This window comes from Pogona vitticeps, chromosome 11, assembly GCF_051106095.1.
Source record: "Pogona vitticeps strain Pit_001003342236 chromosome 11, PviZW2.1, whole genome shotgun sequence".
NCBI classification, from domain to species: Eukaryota; Metazoa; Chordata; class Lepidosauria; order Squamata; family Agamidae; genus Pogona; species Pogona vitticeps.
The window spans coordinates 25,923,973-25,947,776 of record NC_135793.1 but is presented as its reverse complement, the minus strand read 5'-3'; the positions used below and the strand labels follow the sequence as shown (position 1 = coordinate 25,947,776).

At 56.2% G+C, this 23,804-nt stretch overlaps 1 protein-coding gene across 3 annotated transcripts in view; it reads left to right on the top strand.

Moving 5' to 3' along the window:
* Window positions 1–23,804, top strand: part of KLF8 (KLF transcription factor 8) — a 42,953-nt gene that overhangs the window by 3,993 nt on the left and 15,156 nt on the right. Inside the window, exon 2 of one of the 3 annotated variants that reach the window (XM_078380623.1) lies at window positions 8,403–8,511. The exons of 1 other annotated variant lie outside the window; for it this stretch is intronic. The gene's annotated coding sequence lies outside the window, so the exon portion shown is untranslated. Of the gene's footprint in view, window positions 1–8,402; window positions 8,512–17,587; window positions 17,607–23,804 lie in introns of those variants that run through there. One more of the 3 variants, XM_072981329.2, reaches the window with a different exon arrangement.

Sequence of the window (23,804 nt, the reverse complement as noted above, 5' to 3'; positions counted from 1 at the left end):
TCTGTTTTTTATATATGTATCTGGTTGTTTTAAGGTCCACATTTCCATGCCATCCAATAGGAACTTAAAAGGCTTTAATGAACCTAATCTCGAACAAGCTTTTGTGGGCTGTAGCGCAGTCCTCTTCATCAGAAAATAAAATTTGGGAAGGGGCCATTCACTCAAGACCCCCTTCCTGTTCTTCAGTTCTCTCCCCCACTTTCTGAGCCTTGGGGGGGGGGGTGGCGGCAATGCCCGTCCTTCACTCCTCTGAAGTCTTGCAATCTTGTCCCGGGAGACCCCTGCGTTCCCTGCCTAGGGGCCTGCAGAGCGTTAGGTTTGGAGGTTGCCCAACTCCGAAGCTTTGGGCTGGGCCATCGTGTGTCTGTCGCCCGGAGGCCATCGCAGTCCCAGGGGGTGGAGCCCACCACGGTAGCGGATCCTAAGGCACGGGTCCTGTTCAAAAGTGGCCCACTACATGAATGGCCAGAGTGGCTTTACTGCCCCACTGAGGAAGGAGAGGTTTTCTCCATGCCTGTTGCTCTCCTCCTGCGACGACGTCTCTCCTCTTCCTTCTCTCTCTGGGCTTCTGAAGCAGGACATTTCCAGCAGGGAAGGGGAAGTGCGGAGGCTGGAGGGCTGGGCGGGTGGGTTGGAATTCGTTTCCTGTCACCTGGCTGCCTTTTGATCTCTTGCTCCCAGCTTTTCCGAATGACTGGGGAAGTTTCCAAATTTAACTGCAAGGATCTGTCCCTCCCACGGTCCCAGATCCCCACCTGTGTCTTTCCCTCTCTCCAGTCCCAGAGGTCAGAAAATAGTACGTCCTAGACTACAGCTCCCAGAATCCCCCAGGCTGTGCTGGGCATTGTAAAGGCAGAAAGAAGGAGCTTCCTCAGCCATGGTTCCAGGTCCTTTGTGGGCTGGAGTGAAAAATGGACAAGTGGACACAACAAGAGAGGGTGGGGCCATTCCGGCAGCCTCTTTGGGCTCCCTCTTCGGTGGGTTCCTTTCTAACCCTAACCCTGCAGCATATCTTCACCTGTGGGGCTGGCATAGCAGAGTTTTCACCCAGTCCTTTAGCCCCTCAGGCATCATGTCTTTATTACATCATGTTTTCCCTAAGATGATTCGTCCTGGGCTCCTGTTGAGGCTGCAGGCACATCCAGTTTGCCTTAAGAGGCTCTCTCCCTCACTTTATCCATCGGGGTATTTTTATCCTATTTCTTTCCTGTATGAAAGGCTCCAAGCGCAGCTGTCAGTGGCACATAACACACCATTTTGGTCTTCTAAAAACAAAGTAAAGAGCAAAGGACAACAGAGACGAAAACCGGGGGGGCCCTCAGTAGCAACCCTTTGGCTGGAGAACCGAGACCCTTTCCCCTTCTTTCAGCCCCGCTGCCTGCTGTTGCTTTTGCTGTTGTTGTTGTCGCTGCTGCTGCTGCTGCCTCTCCTTTAACGGGTGGCCTCTGCCCCATGTGGTCTCTTATCTGGGGAGGCCTTTGGCATACTTGGCTCTCCTGCAACACCCTCCTGTCCTCCCGGAGATGTTCCAAAGAGCAAAAAGTGGGTCTTCTTTGAAATAAACCAATGGTGCCAACATGGATACAGCTGATGCCAGGGGTCTCTGTGCTGGAGAACCACGGCTGCCACCAGCCTGCCTCGTCTGCCCCCCCCCCCCGAGTGGTCTGAAGAAGGGCAGGAAAAGGGCGCCTGCCGTTGGCTATTTATTGCTCCATAACAAGGATGTCATGAAGATGCTACATTTCAGAAGCAACCTCATGAGGAGTAGAAAAATTCTCAGTTCATGGAACAAGTTACATTTTTCTAGTTGCTGTTAAAGGATACTTTTATTGCCATTTTCACAGAAACTCATAGAGTTCCTTAATAAGCAGGACGTGAATTACTTTTTCTTTGACACCACACTGAATAATGGTGCCACGTCGCTTTTGAAATGTGGCCGCAAGTCGCGGGAATGAAGGAGTCCTCCCCACCGCCCACTCCCATGACAAATTCAGACACCCCCCCCCAAGCTCTCAGTGTGTGTGTGAATGGGTCATCTCCCGGGCAGGCGGTGAGTTTGCTCGACCTGGTGTCTTTCTGCTTCGGCCCTCTCTGTCCCGGCGCTGCCCTCAGCTGCCCCGTAAATATTAAGCGCTTGGACGGGGGGGCCCTGGGAAGAGAATTGGCCTCTTGTGCTCACAGTGATCCATGAGGATTGCAGAGCAAAGACTGCACCAGCAGGGGCCGGGGGGGGGGAAGGCCACACGTGGCCACCTTCTCCCAGGGAATCTGGGGCTTTCTGCAAACACTCCACAGGAGTTGCTTTCTAGCCAAGCGCCCCTGGCACTGAGGCCCCGCAGAAGCCCTTAGCATCTGCATTGGATGCCTGTCGTGGCCCAGGCTGTGATTCTGCGTGCCAGTTTCCCCACCACCACCACCCACCCTGGCTTCTAAAAGGAGGGGGACCACGTCCGTTCCTTGGGTCCGTGTGGTGCAGGGCAAAGGGGTTTCCTAGCAGACACAGAGAGGGGGCAAGACTCCAGTCCTCAGTGATTTTTCCTCTTCATTCATGGGGAAGGGCTGGCCACCCTCCCAGATGAAAAGAGCTGATCAGCATCATCATCATCAGGCCAGCACTTGAGCCCTCATTTTGGCTGGTGGGCAGCTGTCTCACCATGCCCCCTGCACCCTTGTCAGCTGGGGTGGGCAAGCAGACGGGCTGGCTTTCCTTGGGCTGAACCCAGGGCTGGTGCAATGCTGGAGGAGCCGACCCAGCCCATGGTCCCAAGGGGACAGGCATCCTCAGGTGGAGGGCGCAGGGGGAGTGTGTGGGGGTATCCTGGGCAAGATGGACCACTTTGGTATCTCTAAAAATGATGACACCAATGTGCATAAAACAAAATTGCATGTGCCCGTTCACATGGCCAGTTATAGAATGAGAAATGATTTTAATAACTGCAACAGAATTCTAATGTCTCTCACCCTGTGGCCGGGTGGCCAGCCTGCTCTGTAGCTGCTGTTCCTGGTGGATGATGAGCAACGTCAAGGTCCCTGATTCCTCTCCTCCTTCCTTCTAGTTCTTGCTTCCCCCCCCCCCCGCCCTGGATCAGGCAGCCTTTCAAAGATGGGAAGAGGCTTGTTCTCTGGAGGCCCCTTCCAGTGGAGGACTGCTCTTCCTACAAGGAGGACCTCCAGGTGCCCGAATTCCAGATGCTGCCCTTCTGCCAACCTTGCAGAAGAGGAACAAGTGGGGGGTGGGGGGTGGGGAAGAAGCTGGTCAAAGCTTTCATGTCGGGCCCTTGCTTAGCTGCCACAGGATGATGAAGGGGCTGAGAACTCACAAAGCAGAGACAGAGAGAGAGAGATTGTTAAATGCCCAGAGAGTGTATATTGCACTATTGGGCAGTATATAACATACATGCATGCATGCATGCATGCATACGTGGCTGAGCCTCACCTCGGGGAGAAGAGGGGAGGTGGACTGGCTGGCTGGGTTTTCCTTCCTGGCCCAGTAAGCCCAGTGCAGACGGAGCGGCCCTGGTGGGACTCTGCCATGGTCTCCAGCGGAGACTCCCTCTGTGTGTCCCTCATTTCCACCCGCCCTGCCTCCTTGAGGAGGTGGCAGACGGCGGCTGGTGGGAGTGCGGGTGGGCGCTCGTCCTCCTTTGCAAGTAATTCTCTGTGTGGAAAGCGACTCCGTCTCGGAAGCCCCCACTCAGCCACCCTTGGTGTCGTGCCCTCTTGTGCTCTTGTTCCAGCTGGCTCCCAGCCTGCTCCATCCCAGCCTGTTTTGTGCCACTCCGGTGTCATGGCTAGGGTGCTGTTTTAAGAGCTGGGGAAGCCGATTTCCCAGGCCCACTCTGCCCTGAAATGGACTGGGTGACTTCAGGCCTTTCATGCCCTCAAAGCCTGACCTTCCTTATGGGGTTCTGGGGATCAAACGGGGAGTGGCTTTCTTGCTTGCATGCGCAGTATGTTTTCCTCAACCTTGAGGGGTTCCAGAGAGGCGTCTCTGTGCAGCATCTCCCGGAGGGGCTCCAGGCGGGCGAGGGTTGCACGCTGCCTAGTCGTGCTGCCCTTGGCATCATCGGATGGCTCTGAAAGGAAAAGGCTGCTCCCTCTCGTCCCTCCTCCTCTGCCCTCACTTTGCTTGGCTCCCTCCCTCTTCCAGAGCCAGTGGCCCTCATACAGCTACAGCAAACGGCAGAGGTGGCCCCCAGGCCCTCGCCAAAAAGGTGGGAAGCAGCCCCCCTTTCTTTGCTTGTGCATTGGTGCTTTGACTCAAGCTTGGTGGGGCATCTGTGGCAGGGAGGGGGAGAGCTAAGGGGCAGCTCAGGCCCCAGGTAGCCCCAAAAGGCCTCCGGACCAGGGAAGCCAAGGGGCCGGCTTTTGTGGGTCAAAGAGGATTCTTTTTCTCTGGTGAGAGAGAGGTGTGGCCCTGGTCCGCAGGGAGGAGCAGCTTCCTGGCTGTCTGGAAAGTTTGTGGGTGTGTTTGGGAGGGGTTCCTGGCCCCGTCCTGCTTGCCTGCACCTCTTGGGCAGAAGGAAGCCCTCCCCTTCCCTCACACCCACTCCAGATCCCTTGAATTGAACCCTCTTGGTTTCCCTCCACTGGCTCACTCTTGGCCTCAACTTTTCTCACCCATTCATTTGTGAGCTCCCTGTTACAAAAATCTGACACGTACGCACACTCCCTAGCTTGCACATGGTGTCGTTGAGAATTTCAGCGAGGCAGGAGCAGTGAGGTTGCCCGATGGCTGACCCCGGACGGTGCAATCCTGCTTGGGGAGGGAGGGAGGCAGGGAGGGCCTGCTGTCGCTGCAGAAAGAGGCGTTCGAGTGCCAGGGGCCAGGCAGGATGGCCCTCAGACGGTTTCAGGTGACCGAAAGTGATTCCAGAGACCCTTGGTCACGTCCTCGGCTGCACCAGTTCGAGGAGCATTGGATGTGGATCTTCACCGTCCACGTGGGCAGGATTGTGCCCCTTTGCATGTGCCACCGTTGCGCCATTTACCTGAGCTGCGCCTCCCGCTCTGCCCGCCTACCTGGGCTCATCTGTCCTGGGTTTTGCAAGCTGCCGCCTCCGCCAGCAAATGAGGCGGGCTTTGGGATATTGTGTGCCCGACACGCTCTGATTTCTGTGCCGCCTTTGCTGAACTCTGAATATTCTGCCTCACAGCATCCCCCCCCCCTGAGTAATTTCTAAAAACAAATTAGTCTTAGGCTATTTTTTCTGAACTCTTTGGTATTTGAGGAGGTGTGCTGGGCCAGTAAAAACATACTGCACAACTACACAGTGCAGGAATATGGGGTTTGTTTGTTTGCAAGGAAGGAATGCATGTTTTGGAGTTAACTTTTTTTTTTAAAAAAATCTAACAGCATGATCTGACTGGCTTGTTCACCATCATGTGTTATCCTTTGCTGGCTTTATCATAAAAGAAGAGCACAGATCTTGAGCTGACCCCCCCCCCCCCCGACCTCAGTCTCCCTCTTTCCCTCCATATCAGTGTTTCTTTCAGTTTTGGGACAAATTGTTTCAGTCTTGGGGTCCGTGGCTTGTGACTGGAGCCGGGTGGTGTCAGTGCCACAGCTGTGCGAAATTCTGGGCTGAGGTGCCCCTTCCCCGGCCACAATCCATGAGCAGCCTGCAAATCAGATGTGCTCTGTCTCTCCCCTCCCCCCAGTAATTTGGGCCTCACCCTACAATGACATTTCTCCCATGTGATAAAATGTCCTCCACCGCCACGATAAATGTACGGTGTTCAAAGCTGTTGTCTTTTGTGGCCACGGGTTAACACCGCAGTTGCCCCATCTGGTATTGGAAGACAGGATGGCAGGCTATCCCACGTCCTGGGCAGTAACTTGGAATAAGTTACTTTTTAAAACACACAGCCCACTGGGCTAAAGGCAAACCTGGTGGGAAAGGTCCTAAGAGGTAACCCACAAACGGAGGTGTGTATGTGTGTGTTCGGGGGGGGGGGGGTTCTAACTGGCTGGCAGTGATCCTCCAGGCTTCTTCCGTCACCTTCATGGGGGTGGGGGGGGGTTGCAACCCAGAAGCTTCTGCACACAGACTTGTGCTCCCATCATCAAGCTAGCCTGTCACAGCAGTTTGCTCTCTAGTGTGTCTCCGCTTGCTCCTTGCGGCCATAGGCTGAGCATCCCCCCCCCCCGGCCATTTCTACCTGTGGAGGTGCAATCTGGACTCTTTAGCCAAAGGTGGAGGACTCTTTGGCTGGCCGCAGGCCCTCCCCTCCCCTGATCTTGAAGGGCTGGCGGGCTGGCTTCCTTCCTTCCTTTCCTGAGTGGAGCGGGAGCCCGACATGCTCGGAAGGTCACAGCTGTGAGGGAGGAAGGGGTGCAAGGGGGTTGTGTGTGCACGCCCATGCATAGGGGGGACAATGGGAGGCTCCCGAGGGCGTCGTCGCTGCAAAGCCGGGGGTTGGGGGGGGATGGCTGCAATGCTCCTCTCTGGAGAGCAAAAGTGCAGACCTTCTGTTCTCCGCCGTCTTCCAGGCTTTCTCATTTCAGTTTTAATCCATGCCATCTGGGAATGGTGGCATTTCTAGGGGGACACATCTGAAGGCTGCTGCTGCGTTAGAGGAGGCAGTAAAGAGAAATGGGTCTCCCTTCCTCCTTTCCTCAGGCCTTCCTGGGGGGGGGGGGCGGGAGCCGAGACAGGGGAAGAATCCCAGTGTCCGGCTTTTGAGACCAGCCCCTAAGCCATCTCTTGGTGGCCGCAGAATCCACCGAGAACATTGTGGCACCAGGAAGACTTGGGCCTGTTTTGTTTTACAGGAGCTTTGGCAGCTTCCATCCCCTTCAGATCCATGTCAGTAGCCTCCCCATTTTGGAGAAGTGGACTAGAGCAGTCAGCAAAAACATATGCGCAGTAGGACATATTAGACTTCCAGGCGCCCCCTTGTCTGTCTGTCTGTCTGCATTGTGGCAGCAGAAAAGAGCTTGGTGGACCAGGTTGTGCCCCCACCCACCCCCACCCCCATGCCCACACCTACACCTTGGATGGCGAGATCCTTTCACCTGGAGATCCTTTGTCTAACCAAGGAGGTTCAGACCAGTGGGGGGGGGGGGGGCTGGCATAGTTCTCAAAGCATGGGGAAGGGGGGGGAGAGCAAGCTAGACCTCTTTTTGCCTTGGTGTTCCTGATGGCTGGAGCTTTGCCAAGCTTTCCGGCTGCCAGGTCTCCATAACTGAAATGACCTTTGCATGAAGGAGAAGGTGACCACGGGGCGTTGGAACATGGGATTAGTTCCAGGTCTTGTTCTCTGTGCCAGCCCTCGGGTGGCCTAGAACATTGGACAGGGGATCCTGGGTCCATGGGGGTGGAGGTGGTTGGAGGCTGGACGCCCGCTTCCCAGCCCTTCCCACCAGACGTTGTCTGCTCTGATTTTGCAGGCATACCTGGAGTCAACCTGTTTCCCAGCTCACCTCCCCAATGGCAGCCAGTTTAGCAGCATCAGTTGGTTGCCAGAGAGCCTCGGGGGTTCCCTTCTGGTCTCCTTGGAGCAGCTCTGGGTTAGGGCTAGTGAGGAGGGGCAGAGTCCCCGATCAGGTGAAGAGCACTGGGCTCCTCCTCTGCTGCCCGAATACCCTGGCTTTGGTCTTTCTCGTCCAGGTTTTTAAAGGCAGGGCTGAGTAGCAGCAGACTCGGCAGGTTTGCCAGATCCGCTCTGCTTTTTACTAGAACCCTGGGCTCTGCCAGCATTTTCAGTCTGCACGGCTGCCTGTAGTCCAGAAAAGTAATTATTCTGAGCTCCAGACAACTCTGTTCTTGGGGGCCCTGATCTTTTTTTCACCTTAGCAGGATAATTTGGACAGAGGAAGGAAGGAGGGAAGGGGGGTGGCTTTATTTCTTCTGTAGCTAAAGCCGCCTGAGATTCTAGTGGATCTATTGCAAATCGCCCAGAGATCTTCCAGCAGATTCTACTCTTCTCTTTTGTCTAGCCCTACTGGGGGTCTTGCTGTCCTCCATGTCCCCTTTGCCTCCGTTACTAGTGGAGAGGGTTTATTATTGTTGGTGGTGCTGTTATTGTTATTACCTATTTTGTTTGATTTATAGCCTAAGGCGAGAAAGCCATGATGGTGGTTAACATGTTGGGCTCAAGAGTCAGGACACCTGGGTTCAAACCCCTTCTCACCTGTTGAAACTCTTGGGACAGCCACCCTACCCATCAGCCTGAGGCTTTTGGGAGGGCAAAGGAAAAAGAGGACAACCATATACACCACCTGGAATTGATTGGAGGAGGAAAGGCAGAATGCAGACATGGGCAGTTGAAAACACCCTCTGCAGCCGGATGGATCCCTCTGTGTTCTGGAAAAGGTCTCTGCAGCCGGAGGCCGCCTGCCCTGCCCCTTCTCCCTCTCCTCCACCAGCCACTCACTCAGCCATGTGCTTCCTCCACAGGAGATCTTACTTTGCCAGCGGATCGGATCGCTTTTCAACCATAAATATTTCAGGCGGGTGGGCGACACCTGAGCTCCTGCGCTGAGCTGGCTATCCATGCTGGAAAGAGGTGAGAGCACCGGCCGGCTCTTCCATTCAAAACCGGGGAGGCCAATGCCCACCTAAAGCAGGAGATTTGCACTCGGCTGGGCAAAAGTCGCGTGCGAGTGTGCACAACAATGGAGTCTGAGACAAGGATACCCAACCTGCCTCTTGTTTCTTCTTTATAGGCTTGTTATGGTTAGCCCTCATCTTTCCTGCAGGCATTGCCATAACAAATTCACAGGCATTCTATATAAGTTCCTCCTCTTACCCACATCTTAATTGCAACAACCACTCTTGTGAGGTAGGCCAGGCCTATTGATAGAGAAGGGCTCAGGGTCCCCCAGTGAGTTCTATGGCTCGGAGTGGAGGCTGAAGGTGGGTCTTCCAGGTCAGCCGCCCCACACACTGAACCATGGCACCATAACTGGCCTTCCCAGGAATGCTTGCTAAAAACTTCGCATCTCCTTTGATTCCTGCCCGTGGCTTCATCTGTGGCTCCCTAAATGTGCCGGTTCTCGCTCTTTAACAAACACACACCTTTCTCCAACTTGCAAAAAGCCATTGTGGCTGAGCAAAAAGCTGAGGATTGAAATTTTTTTGTGCCCATTTTGGTTCAACTTCATTCTTCTTTATAATTGGTTGTAGTGTTCAGCAGACGTTCGCTGGGGGCATCCAGAGAGGGCTGCTCTGGTGGGGAGGGCGGTTTTCCAGCCGCCCTTCCCTTCCCTGTTGCAGACTGTGTCAGGTTCAGCCAGGCCTTTGTTCTTCTACATGGCTCCCACCGCAGAGCAGGGCCTCCTTGTGGCTTACAGCAGCTCCCTAAAATCTGGGACATCGCCTGCCCCCCTGCAGAGGCTTCGCTGCCCCTTCTTGAGCAGAACTGTACTCCTTGTAGTAGTTTGAAAGGACGACTTTTGGAGGGGGGGGAGTATTCTGTGGTGCAGCATATGGTTCTGAGTGGCCCCCTGCTGTGATGCGAAGTATTGGGGCTGAGGTTTGTTCTTGAGCAAGCCATTAGGAGCCACTGACTTTACATAAGGCTTGATCCCGGCCGTGGTGGTGAAGAGGGAAACTGCCAGCCCCGGTTTGCTGATCCCGACCGACCGAGGCAGCTGTCTAAATCTGGGACTTTCTTCTGTCTTGTGTGGCTCTGGGGAGTGTCAGGAGGGTGCCTGCACTTCAGAATGTTCCACTGTGCCGCTGCGGACAACAACGCAGAGAGAAGTCCTGCGGTTCTCCTTCCCTTGGATTAGCAACTGTGCGCTGCTGGGGGAAGGCATCATCTGGTGGTGCCCAGGAAGAGCTGCAGCCTCAGAGGCGAGAGAGGTAGGGAATGGTTTCCCAGCCGGTGGGGGTGGCATGCCCCCCCCCAGCGGGATGCCAGGTCCTCTGAAGCTCCCCCCCTGCCCCTGCCCCCTGCTCCTGCAGTTCAGATTGCAGAAGGCGCTCTGGAAGAAGAAGAAGAAGCTGGCATCTGTTCAGAGGGCAAAAGAGTGAGGATGGGAGGGAGTGGCTGGCCATGTGAGAGAGCAGAGGGGTTCTTGCAGGCAGCTCTTCCCTCTGCCTTACTGGCTTTCTTCCTCAAGAGCATGTATGTGGCTCTCCTCCTTTGCGCCCACCCTGTGAGGTAGGTCAGTCTGCGAGTGTGGCCTTCGGATGGTCACCCAGGGAGAGCAGTTTGGAACCCAGGTCTCCCGATTCCAGCACTGGCGCTCTCTGTTCTCCCCTGTGAGGCCACAGTCTGGAGCACACAGGGTGGCAATGCCAGTGTCGGTGGGACGTGCTTGCGTGGAGGTGTTTTAGGACCGGATGGCTACCCTCCCTGGACCCAAGGCATCCCCTTCTCTCTCTCTGTCTCTCCGTCACCTCTTCCATTTTGAACCCCATGCTTCTTTTGTCGCCTGCTCTCTCCTTGTACCTTTTCCTCCCTCCAGATGGCACTGCCAGCTGGAGGGCCAGGCACGTGCGGCGTGGTGCTCCAGCCCCATTGGGCAAGGCCTGGCATGCAGAGGCACCCCGGGTGGCACACCCAGCCTCAAGCGCCAATGCAGGCTAGGGCGGAGTGTGTTGGCAGCGACGATGGTGGCGGCGGCGGGAGCAGCAGCTTCGTGTTTTTCCACTTTGGGCAGAGACTGTGTTAGTGGAGGGTTACAGAGAGGTTGCAGGGAAGGCGTGGGAGGGGGCGGGCGGGGGGGCACACCTCAGGCTTCACCCCTGCCGGGATTAGCCTCCCTGCTTTTTTCTGGCTGACATCTCTGGCATTCTTCACCTTCTCCAGACAGCTGAACCCTGCCTGGGTGGAGGCGATGCGGTGGGACGGTTGGCATGGCAGCAGGCAGGATGGGCTCCACAGGGCTGGGTGTGCTCTCCGCCTGGCCACTGACTTGGGCTGTGGGCATGCCCCCCACCCCACCCCCCACTCATTTCCACCTCTCCCTCTGCCCTGCTTGGGAGAACGCAGGCCTGGCTGGCAACTGTGTGGACGGAAGGCTGGGCTGGAGGGGCCCTGGTCTGGTGGAAGAGGCCTCTTCCAGGACTAGGTAGCAGACACAGGCAGCCGGCTTCTGCTGACCACTCCCTCCCTCAGTCCAGCTAAGGCAGCCTCACCAACTCTGGCTGGCAGCAATGGGCGGGGGGGCTCTCCAGGTGTCCAGCCAGGACTTTGCCTGGAGATGCTGCTGTGACGGGACTGGGATCTTCCCCCTTTGCAAACAGTGCACGTGTGCACAGAGGACAGTGGGAGGGCAGTGATGAGACAGAGGCACGTCTTGGGACTTGTACCCCCCCATCCCCAGAATTCTGTCACTGGTTTCAAGAGATGGAAAAGCCTGTTTGGGGGAAGACTCCACGCCCAGCCCTGGGGTTCCATGGAGCTGCTCCTCCCTCCCTCCCTCCCTCCCTCCCTCCCTCCGAGGTTTGTCCTTGAAGGATGGCAATGCTGCCTCTGCCAAGATATCCTGATCACCTCCCCACAACTGCCAAATGACCATCGCCAGGCGGGTCACATCTGGCATTTGCCCACTGCTCCTGCGTGTCAATGTTTGCCAGCTTGGTGGTGCTGGTGGACACCCCCTCCCTGTGCAGCTGGCCAAATAGCCTGGCGTTGGTCTTTAAGGGGCCACAGCCCTTCCCTGCCTCAAAACTCCTTGATCCTGGGGGAGGAAGCCAGCAACGCCACCCTGCTACGCCCCGGGTGCCGTGCAGGCTGCGCCTCTGGTTGCCTAGCAACTGCAACCGGCTTGCTTTCTCCATTTGCCGCCGGCCCCCCCCCCCACGCAAAATGAGCACCACTGGGACAAAGTACAGGTGTGGAGGGGGGCCAGGGAAGCGCCATCTCCTCCCCCACTGGATGGGGGGGGGACTGGTGGGAACAAAGCCCGCCCGCCTGTCTTCTCTCCTCGTGCGCCGAAGGTGTCCCGAGGTTGCCTAGCGACGGCGGACTTGCCCGCACCGCCTTCTTCGCATCAATGGGGAATGAAGGCCGGGCCGGTAGCCCGACGGGGAGGGAAGGTGGTCGGCTGGGGGCGAGGTAGGCGGGGGGGGGCAGCCGGGGCCCGAGGGGCTGCGTCTCCGGGCTACTCCGGGCATCAGGACGGCCGGGCTGGGGCTGCTCCGTTCGCGCCAGGCAACGCGCCCCGTCGCGCTTCCTCGGGCCAGCCTTGAGGGTCGCGGGCAAGGCAGGGAGGAACGGCCCTTGACCCCCTTCCACGCCAAGAGGGGCCCGGGCAGGACTGTCCAGCGGCGCCAGGCAGAGCGCCCCTGGGCGAGAGGCGGAAGCGGCGGCGGGGGCGCGCGGAGAAGCCGGGCGAGCCAGCCCCGACGGAGCCGGCTCCGCTCCTCTCCTCTGCCGGGACCCTCTCGCCCTGCACCGGAAGCGGCGGGCGCGGGATAGGAGGAAAGGCCGGCGAGGGGGATTCGGGACCCGCCAGCCGGGTGGGGAGGGAGATGCCGTAGAGACTTTCCCCCCCCCGCCCCCTCTAAGGTCGGGGAGAGGAACCGCCGCCTCTTCGCTGGTCGCCTTGGACGGCGCGGGGGCTGGAGCGGCGCGCGGGGAGCCTGTCCGGGCCCGGCACTGCTCCCGGCGTGGGCGGGTGCTCGGGCCACGGCACCAGCGGGCGGGCGGGGGGGGGGGGACCTGAGTCGCTCCCGCGGCTTTGCCAGAGGGCCAGGGCTGGCCCGACAGGCAGCCTCTTGCTCCGGCTCTGGCGGCGGCGGGGAGGCTGCTCCGGGGCCGGGAGGAAATTCCTGCTCCGGGCGTGGGCCTTCCTTCTCCTCCTCCCCCTCCTCCTCCTCCTTGGCCGCGCAGGGGTTCGCCCTGCCCTGCCCTGCCTTCCCCTCCGACCCGCAGAAGTTGCGCCGGGCAGCGGCGGCTCCCAGCGGCACCGGGATCGAGGCGTGGGGGCGGCCGGAGGGAGTTCTCCTGGCCTGGCAGGCCGGCACCAGCCCTCCTCGCGGAGAGGGAAGGGACGTCGCCGCAGGCCCGCCCGCCTTGGTGGGGCTCCGCCGTCGAGTCCCCGGGGTGGGGCGGCTCCGGCTGGGCAGTCGGATTGCCGGCCTGGGTCCAATTAATTCCCAGTCCTTTCGGAGCCTCGCCGGAGAGGGCACGCCCTCCCCGAATCCGGGTCGCCTTCCCAAGAATCCGAGGGCGTTAGCCCAACCCCAACCCCCCCCCCAGTATGTGTGTTTTGGGGGTGGGGGGTGAACGACGACGAGGAGGGGGGACTCCTCTGGACCTGGCGCTCTGCCTCGCCTTCCCCTTTGCAGGAGCCCGCCGGAGGGGCGTCCGCAGCAGAGACGCGCTTTAACCAAAGCCTGGCTTGGGGGCTGGGCGCTTCGAAGTCGCCTTTCGCGTCCAAGGAGAGAAGCAATGGGGCGGGTGGGGGGCGCTGCAACCGAAGGAGAGGGGACCCGGCGGCTATTTTCGGGCTCTCTTCGAAGCCTCGGATGCTGAAAGGCTGAGCTGTCATTCCGTGACGGAAAGAGGCGCTTCTGCCGCGTCTCCTACCAAGAAAGGCCTCTTCTTAGAAAGGATGGGGTGTGAGGGCCTGGGATTTCTTCTCCAGAAAAGGGTTTTTGGAGATCTTCCCTCCCTGAAGTCAGAGCCCCCTAAAACTCACCCTGGGCAGCCTTTGGGGAGGAGGGGTCCCAGCTGGGACACCAGGAGGGTCTGCTAAGGTCTTCAGGGCTTGCAGGAGGCAAAGGCTGGTCGGACCCCCCCCCCCCCCGCTTTCCTCTTTCCTCCTGCCCGGTTCTCTGTCGACAGTGGTTGCTTTCCCTTCCTTAAATGTAGGTGGGCAACTCGTGGCCCTTGGGGTGCTGTTGGGGTGTGACCTACTACGTCACCCCCTCACCCAGAAGGGCTGCAAGTGGCCAACCCCCAACACGCACCCATTGCAACTCCTCCTCCACCAGAGTTGTGGTTGGCCTCAGGGCCAGGGGGCAGCATGGCAGAAAGGCGGCCGTGCCGGGTAGATGGGGCAAGTTTTTGCAGGGGCGCCATGCCCTCCGTGGCAGCCCCTTTGCATTCCCAGATTCCTCACTGGGCAGCCCTGGTGCTCTGGCGCCTTCCTGACGGAGGCGTGCAAATCCGTTTCAATGGGGTGCACCATCGTTTGGGATGAGAGCATCTGCCAAAGGTCCCAAGGTCAAATCACGACATCTTCAGGGCAGGATAGGAAAAGGTGCTGCTTAAAACCCGGAAGGAACAGGGTTGACACTCTTGGATAAGACAGACAAGGAGGGTCTGGTGCGGGAGACGGCAGGGGCCTGGTGGCTTCCTCTCATCCTCCTCATTCCACGCTGAAGCCACAGGATCTGCAGTTCAGGGAAAAGTCGAGGAATGGTGCCAATAGGGGGGACTCAACTTTCAATATGGTGGTAGTATCTCTCTCTCTCTCTCTCTCTCTCTCTCTCTCTCTCTCTCTCTCTCTCTCTCTCTCTCTCTCTCTCTCTCTCTCACACACACACACACACACACACACACACACACACACACACACACACACACACACACACACACACACACACACACACACCCCAACCAGGCAGGAGGGACCGGCTGGATTTCTTTGTGCCGAGGAGGGTCAAGGGGCTTTTCTGCCCCAGGTGCTGGAGGACCTGATGGCAGCCAGAGTGAACAGGATGGGACAAGGTGATGAGACTGACAAAATAGCTCTCGTTGGCTCAGAGGAAACACCTCCTTCTCAAAGGATCTGTTTTAATCTACCGCCTATTGATGACTGCAGTGATGGGGGGGCCTCTGGCGCAGAGCCCAAGAAATCCTCAGCTGTTGAAGGCAGACACGGCCGATGCTGTGTTCCTAAAAAGGTGACCTAGACCAGGGCGATATCCTCCAGGTCTCCCACGTCACAGGAAATGGCAGGAATAGCAGGCAAGGAGGGGGAATGGCGTTGGAGGTGAGGGTGTTCCAGGCCCTCAGTCACACTCGGAGCTTGGGAAGTTACCTCTCCGGATCCTTCAGCTCCCACTACTCAATGCCTTGCTTCAAAAGGGATTTGTTGCTGCTCTTTATTGCAGGGTTTAAGCATGTCGTTTTGGCCTGCTCAAAAATGCTCCCAAAGGAGGTGGTGGTGGTGGTGCGGACAAGAAAGCATTACTCATTACACCAGTAGAGTAATTGTTCCCACTTGTTCTATTGCTGTTGAAACGTAACTTCATTGTGCTCACATCACCCAGAAAAAGTAACTCATTTCAGATAGCTTCTGCTTTGCCATTATTTTCAAGAAGAGTCAGATGTATCTGGAATTCTCTGCAGTGAGGCAGAAATGTGTTGAGCCAGGCCAGCGATCAGTTGCTCTTGATATTGTCTGCTCTGTAGGGTCTTGGGGGGGGGGGGCGTCTTTTCCAGCCTTGCTGCTAGGAATTGAGCCTGAGGCCTTCTGCACAGAACACCCGTGCTCCACCCCTGAGCTGAAACCCTTCAAATGGTCAAAAGCCAGAGGTCAGAACTATGCTGACAGCTTGATTTTACCTCCAATAAGAGAATGAATTTTTAGGGAACTGGAGAGCCAACTCTGTTGATATTTAATTCTGTTTGAGTCCTTGCCTTTAAAAGTTGCTGGAACTTTAAAGTGGCTGATTCAGTGTAAGCTTGACACGATTTTGTCAGGTTAGCAGGAATACGGAGACTGATTGGATTAGGTTCTGCACCAGCGGAATTAATGCATTCCCTTCTTTAGAAGCGTTCTGCAGAATTAATCAATCAACTCTAACTGTCTTGAAGAAAGACGGGGTCCTTTTTTTTTCCTAGTAAGCTTTCATCACAGTCATTTAAACATAAAGGAGAATTTATTCCAAGCTGATTTGTTTTAAAAAAATACCCCCTCCTCCAATTTTGGCATAAATGGTTTGTGCTTACAAACAACTACCAACATTTTGAACTTTGTCCATCTTTGTAAATTACTGTCAAGTCAGAACCAACTTATAGTGTGACCCTAATAGGGCTTTCAGGGTAAGTGAGAAATAGTGGTTTTCCCGGTTCCGTCTCCCCAGTGAATTTCCAGGGCCAAGCAGGGAATTGAACCCTGTTCTCCAGAGTCTTACTCCATCACACTGTCCACACTATGCCATGCTGTGTAACTCTTTGCCAGTTGACTTCCTTATCTCTGGTCCAAACTGGGCCTATGAGATGAGAGTTTTCTAGGGCTTTTTAAAAAAGGCTTCACATCTCTGGAAACTTGGCAAGTGGCTGCACCTCTGTGAGTGCCTTGCCAGCCAAGGCTGCTGGAGATGTAGGTCATCCATGTATTGCACAACCACACCTACAAAACTCTGCGTTTTTGTGGAGCAAACATGAACTGTTGAAATCATTTCTTTCATGGTGGATTAGGAGGCATCCATGTGCCTGCTTAGTGTTCATCTAGGAAACATCTGCTTTTGCTCATTAGGCCACTTTTCATAGCGCCTGTAAATTTCTGGGTCATGTTCAAAGGTTTTGATTGGATCTGTTCCAGAAATGATGCCTCCCTGTGGTGCCCCAGGGAACTTCTCCAGAGGTTGAGCTTGCAGGGGAGAAACCATGCTTCCCAAGAGTGTGTCCTCCTGCACTTTGGCCTTAAGGAGCGGATTGGATTCCCCTCTGAAGGAACTCTACGAAAGGCCACAGAACGGTTGTCTCCAGAAGGCCCCGGCAGGCCAGCAGGGGAGCATCCATTCTCTTCCTTGAGATTGGTAGGAAACAGAGCTTGGAAGGAAGGAACTCGTTATAGTAATGTGCTGCCTGGAATTAGTTCTTTGTTGCAGAAGTGAAAATGTAAATTACATAGCCTGGCAATGGTCAAGATTAACTTTTCTGTTTTTCTGGCAGCAACATACAAGAAAAGAAGCGTCTTCTGTAAGACTAAGCGATGTATTTCAGTGTGGATATTCATGATCCTTTTCTGGGGTGATTGTAGCTTTTTAGTTGTTTTTCATAGCTAGGCAACTATACTAAAGGTTGAAGGAAGAAGCTCACAGGCTTGATGCTTGTGCTGGGGTCTGGGTGTTGAAACCACATCAGAAGAGCATCCATTTTGCAATAGACCAGCTATAGATGGGATTCAAGATTTGTTGTTTCTCTCTTTACTAAGTAACCAACATCAGATGTCTTATTAATCTGAGAAACAGGAAAAATAAAGAGTTACATTTTAACAGTTGCAACTGTAACAGTACCTAACTGCCCGTTTGGATCTTTGAACTGCAAGAACAGCTAATTACAGGTAACGTTCTATGCTCTGGGAGGAAGGAGCTAGGAGCAGGTTAGGCTGTTTGTCCCCTGAACCCGGCACTGTCCACTCTACCTGCTGGCCACAATCCTGGGTTTCAGGCAGGGCAAGGCTTTCTCTGGCCAGCTGCCACCTGAGTCTCTCTCTTTTTTAAAAAATTAAGGAACTCTAGAAGCTCCCAGGGATTGAACCTGCTGACTCCGTCTGCAGGGAGCCTGGGTGCTTTCCCACCAACCGAGATGAAAGGCCAGGTGACCCCAAAGGACATTTCCCCCTTTTCTTCTCCTCCTCCTCACAAATGGCGTCCCGGAGGCTGCAGGAGGGAGCGTGACAGGGCCCAGAGCGAGGAGAAGCTTCCCATCTGGCGGGTGGTCCTGCCCACTCCTTCCTTGCCCAGGTGAGCCATCCTGGCTTCTTTCTTGTGCACGAGGCCACCAAGGCACACCGAGGAGTTCTCAAGGGACAGACTGAAGGGGGAAGGCAACTGCCCGGGCTAGGCAAAGGGCCCTTCCCTGGCCACCCCTTCCCGGAGACCCCTGGGCTCTTGGACGTTGGCCACGCCTGGCTTGGATTCAGGCAGGCTTCGTTGTTCCCTCTGTGGGTCTTTCAGCCTCAGGATCAGGCCTCCCTTGACCTGTCTAGCTGGGCATGGCCAGGGACTGTCCTCCTTCTGCCACAGCCTTCAGAAACAGAGGCTCCCCTAGCTCTTCCTGCGTGCGTGGGGAGGGGGGAAGCAGCTCCCAAAGGGCACTCCACACCTGGGTGGCCAGAGGGGGGAGCGGGATGCTGCCTGGAGGATGGAGAGGGGCGGCTAAAACATCCAGGGTGGCTGGAGGGCAGGACCGCGAGAGGCCAGAGAGGCCCGGCCCCACCTGAGCAGGGCCCTGCTGATGCAAAACTGACATTTGTTGCACTATAGGACAATAACCACTCGTGCTGAGAGCCCCCCCCCCTTTTAAACAGAGGCATGCTAGATTTCAGCTTTAGTTTTTGGGTAGGTTCGCAAGATTCCCTTTTATTGATGGCCACACACACACTCACTCACACACACACACACACACACACACACACACACCAGGTGCCTGCCTTGTTGTGGTGTGTCTTTCTCCGGGTGAGACCTTGCAGGAAAGCCGTACAGCTGGAAAGCAGAGCTGAGCGTAGCATAGGCTATGCCCAGGTTGCTGGCACAGGCTTCCGAAGGCGAGTTGCCGGGGGCTGTGAGCGACGGGCAAAGGCTGAATCCAGAGAAAATGGCCCTTGTTTGTCTCCTGAACCCAGCATCTGAAGAGCCACCCCCCCCTTTCCCTCTGCCCCCTCCCCACCCCACAGCCAGAAGGGCTGTCCTGTGCAGACTCTGAGCGAGAAGACGGCAGGAAGCCGGGCAGGGTTTTGTTCCAACCGGAAGCAGTGCCTCTGAGTCGGTCGGAGCCTCTCTGCTCTCATGGGGGCGGGCGGGGGGGCCTTCCTTGTACATGCAGGAAGGCCTGGGCTGGGCTGGGGAATGGCAACTCGGGAGACGGGCAGGAAGCAGCCTTCTTTTGCAGCCGGTGGGTGAGACCCCGATCTCTTCTCGTGCATCTTCAAAAGATGCTTCAACAGGTGCTGCTGTGCACCTGTTCCACTGCCCTCCCTGCTTCTCCAAAGGGAGAGAAAGAATATAGTTAGCATGTGCTTGCGGAAGGCATTCTGTACATGTTCAGAGGGCACCTATCGCTCCCCACATTTCCAGGCTGGGCTCTGGTAATAGCACGAGATTCTAGGCAAGAACTCGGCCACAGAGGAAACCCTGGAGTGCCTCCCAACCAGCTTGGGAACCGGCTTGGGAGCAGGAGAATGTCTTTGAGTACCCAAGGCCCTGAGATCCAGTTGCCGAGCCTTTCCAAGTAAAGAGGATGCTCGCCTGTTTGTTGATTTGACCGACGGGTGAATTGGTTGGTGGTTTGGTTGGCTGTTTGACAGACATCCTCTCTTCTCCCCAGAATTGGGGCTCATGGTGGCTTCTGAGATTAAAAGATGCAGATAAAAAATGAATGCAGAGAAATGCGTTTAAAAGTTCACCATGTTTGAAATGCAGGAACATAGCCGGAGAGCAGCAGCTGTGATGGGCCGATCGCCTGACTTAGTAGAGGTAGAGTCCCGTCCTGGCATCTGGAAAGGGGCCAGGATCTCTCTGGAACTGGGGTTTTAGGAAATTCTGTCATTTTTGAGGTCCCGTATTTTTCCATGTTAAAAGCACTTGGGCTACTATTTCCTTGTGAGCACAACATCCTTGGCTTTGATAGGTTTGCTGTCATTTTACTCCACGTAGCTGAGTGGGAAGAATCACTTAAAAGCTCAGGTCCTGTGTTTTTGAAGCCCTCCTGGTTCAATAAAAGTTCTGCTCCTCTTTTTCTGCGTTCTTGTTGAGTGGAAGCAGCCGCGGCTCTTCAAACTGAGTCCTTCCTGGGGAATGTCGTGGTGTGGAATATTTCCCTTCTCCTCAGTTGGGCAACATCCTGCGACTGCAGGACCTGTGAAGCCCGTTTCTTGACAGGAAAGCATGACCTTCGCCTCTCCTGCTTGCTGGCCTGGCGACTTTGCAGGAAGGAATGATTGTAGTTAAAGAGACCTCCACCTTCTTCTCCTGAGAACTTGGAGACGGAACAGGAGGAGAGGAAAGGCAGCAGGCCGTGGGGGTTGGGAGGTGCAGGGGAGGGTTTTTCTTTCCCCCCCCTCCTTTCTCCATTGCTTCTGGTTTGGATGGCCTGAGAGGTGATTCCCCCAAACAGCAAAGGGTCTTGGGTGCTTGAGCACATGGCCAACCAGGGAGCAAAACGAGACCAGGCATTTCGACACCCTCTGGGGTTCACTTCTCTGTGAAGAAAAATGTGAGTCTGTGAATTTTAGGCTGGATTTTCTGAACACCACCAACATGGACTGGGAAGAGATCTGTTGGCTCTCAGAAAGTTCCTTACCCCTTTGGCCCAGGTGGGAATTCTGTTGAGACCCTCTTTGAGGTTTTTTTGGTGTGTGTTTTTTGCCCCCAAAGTCTCAGGTGCACTAGACAGAACATTGTTCTGGCAGGCCTTCCGTACACAGGTGGGCCTGTATGTGTGAATCAGAATGCGCCAGGGAACCAAAGGTAGAGGGTGCCTGCAGGGCTCTTGCCCCCCCCCCGAGAATCATGCTTCTTTGGATGATAGACGGCTGGGGTTGGGAGCGGTCCCTTGTTCTCTTCCTAGGAGAAGGACGTCACGGCAGCCATCTGGACGCTGCGTGCAGCAGCTCCAAAACAGGGTGCAGGGGCCAGTCACCGAAAATTTCCAGCCAAAATGGGCTTCTTTTTCCCCACATTTCTTTTCCCTTTATTTTACCTTGAATGATCCACCTGTACTTTTTATTTCTCTGTTCTCTGATGGCTTAATCAAAAAAGCTCCAGTCAAGGTAGGTACTGAAGTATTTCAGCAGCCCATGGCTGCCCGCATCCGTTTCTGTGGCACTGCAGGGTCCCTGCTCTGAATAGGGCCCAGGCGCAAGGCCAAGCGGAGAAGGGAACCCCTCTGGTGAAGCATGGACCAGTGTGCTCAGCCAGGCTACACTGGAGCTGCCCCCCCACCCCCCACCCCAAACACACAAACACACAGTCTCCGGTCTTTGCACTGAGCTGAATCCAGTTGCAAGAATGGGTGTTCCCGGAGAGCTTTTGCAGGGTGTGGGAGTGGGCGGAGGCTGCTGGAACCTAGTTTTCTGCCTGTGTGGTTTTGCTTGGAGGATGGGAGAGGGTAGGGGGAGGAGATCTCTTTTCCGTTGGGGGGGGTCATCTCCTCGTCTTTTGCAAGGGCTGCTTAGTAGAGAAAGACATGTCTTGGGTCAGTTCCTTGTGGTTCAGCTGCCTTCCCACACCCTTGGGGTGGGGCTGCTCCTCTCCTGATTGGCCCAGGGTGGGGAGGGGGCTGGGTGTGTGTGCAGGCTTCACACAAGCAGGAATTGCCTGTTGACCATGGGGGGGGAAGGGAAGGGAAGGGAGGGGAGGCTGGTCTCTGTTCTCTTCCTGGCCCCTCTTTCCCACACCCCCACTGAACAAGAGAGGGAGGGAGGGAGGAAAGGAGAGCGTGCACCCTGGCAGAACTTTTGGCCAGCCCCAACCCTGGGCAATCCTTGTTGTCTGTTGCTAGGAGGAGGACAGGGGGAGGGGTGCTTGGGGCTCAGGGCTTTTTCCACACAGCCCCCCCCCCCGCCCGTCCACTGCTGCTGTGGAAGCTAGCCCTGGGGTTTTGCTGTGTGCCTTGTGTCGCTGCTGTGGGCACGGGCCTGCCCGCTCTCTCCTGTCTCCTCTTTTCCCTGGGCGCAGGTGCACCCACAGGGAGCCTGGAAAGACGGGCACCTTCAAGCTGCTCCCTCCCATGTTCAAGGGGCGCCATGCTTCCAGTCCTGCAGGTCTGCACAAGAGGAAAGCAGAGGACGGCAAGGTGGGGGAGTTTTTGACACATCATGGCAGCAAAGAAATGGTCCTCCCACTCGCTCCTAGCACCCTGCTGGCCTTTGGTGTTGGTTGCCACCACAACCACCCCCCGTCCCCGTCAGTGAGGTGGGCACCCATGTAGCTATTGGCCAGTGCCTCGCTGTCTCCCAGCAGCAGCGTAGACTTGTGGGGCCTCTGGCACTTTGGCAGGAGGAAGCCTTGGAGGGAGGGAGGGAGGGAAGCCCCTCTTGCCAGAGAGGCCGCCGGGTGGGGCTTCCGTGCACCTGCTGCAGGCATGGCTTGTGGTGGCGTCTACCCAGAAAGGCCCACCAGCCACCAGCCCCCCCCCCCATAGCAAGCATGTGTGTGTGTGTGTGCAGGCTTGTTTATCTCCAGCTGTATCTGTTATGCACATAGAGTAGACCCTTAGGTGTCAAAAGCAAAGGGAAGCCACATAGGCGCACGCCAGGACCCTCTCTGGCTGCACTTTGCACCTCTGTGTTGCCCCTCAGCTTTTGCCTGAAGCCTCTTTGGGCTCCGATGCCTGCGGACCCCCCCAACAGACTGGGAAGGAAGAGGGTCTGGCAGGATGTCTCCTTCCCACAAAGAGAGTTTTTCCACACCTGACCTGGAATACCCGGAATTCTTTCCTGTCGGGCCAGCTCTCCCTCCCCCCTCCCCTGGGCTGGGCTGGGCTGGGGCAGTTCCCCCCCTTCCCTCACCAGCAACGGCTGGCGCACCCCAGAAGAGGTTCATTGGCCTGGACCAGATGCTGGCTAAGGAAACCAGGAAACTGCCCCACAACAGGCGGGGAGAACCAATTCATGAAATCTGGGGCAGCCACTCCTGTGAGTGCTGCTGCTGGTTCCACAGGGTGTCCTTTTCCTCTGTTGGTGGCAGCAATGGCAGTGCACGGGGGTGGGGTGGGGTGGCCCAGGTTATGAGAGGGATGGAAACGGGGCCCCTGTCTGCTGTGCATCTTCTGGGTGAGCCTCCCCCCTTTTGTACTCACAGAGCCAACCTCGGCTAGCTCTTCTTAGGAAAGGGGGAAAGGGGGCACCATGCATGGAGCGACAGGTACCTAGGGAGGGTTAGAAGCAAGCTTCCACGCCGGCCTCTGTTCACAGAGCCCTTTGTGACAATGACTTGACTCCCTCCATAGATCCTTCCATTTAAACCTCTTCACAAGCATCTCTCTTGGCACCAATAGCAAAACCTACATACGCACCGATGTGCCGCTGCTCCAAGCTTAATGAGGACATGATGCCCCAAAGTGGTTGAGGAGGCTGTGGTGGTGAATATGAAACCACATCATTGCCCGGATCCATCCCCTCCACCTCAGAAGGGCTCTCTTTGCAAGCTCAGCAGAGCAGGGATGGGCCACAGGCGGCCCTCCAGAGGTCACTGGGCTGCAACCCCCTCCCCCCCTTGCCCCTTGCCCTTGGCAGCGGCAGGCTAGGGACGATGGGGAGCGGGAATCTGGCAGCTCTCAAGGACCTTCTGCTCCCACCCTTGCAGGTAGAGTGGGAGGCAGGGAGGTCTTGCCCGGCAGTGTCCCCTCCTGAGAGATTAGAAGGTTGGTCCCACACCCACCAAGGGTAGAGGGCAAGTGTCTCTCCAGCTTCCTGATGTTACTGGTGACGATGATGATGATTCCTGCAGACCTGCTACTCCTGCTGACTAACTCCAGGACAGACGCAGGGCTTATACATTCCTTTTTCTTTCTTTGTTTGTTTTTATTTTAAAGATGACAAAAGTATCTTCTCCAAACTCTGCAGAGCTGTAACTTTGGAGAACCACCGATAAATAGCTGGCTGTAGCCAGGGTGGCAGGACTGGGTCCCAGGCACAAGGCAGTTAATGAGGGCAGCTGGATGGACGCCCAGTTAGCGGGCAGGGTGTGCCATTCACCACCTGGTTGTGGGCAAGGGGGGCAGAATGCCAGCTTTGGGTCCAGACAATGACCCCTTTGATGGGGTTGAACGTGTTCAGAAGACTTAACCCCAGCGGGTTTACACCAGTGTGGAAATGTGGTCGAGACTTTAAATCCTGAGCTTTGAAAGTAGGGTAGCCGAGAGGCTGGTTGATCCTCCCCCTTTTCTTTGGAAGATGATTCCACGGGTTTTCCCAAGCCCTGTAAGGGAAATCTGGGAGG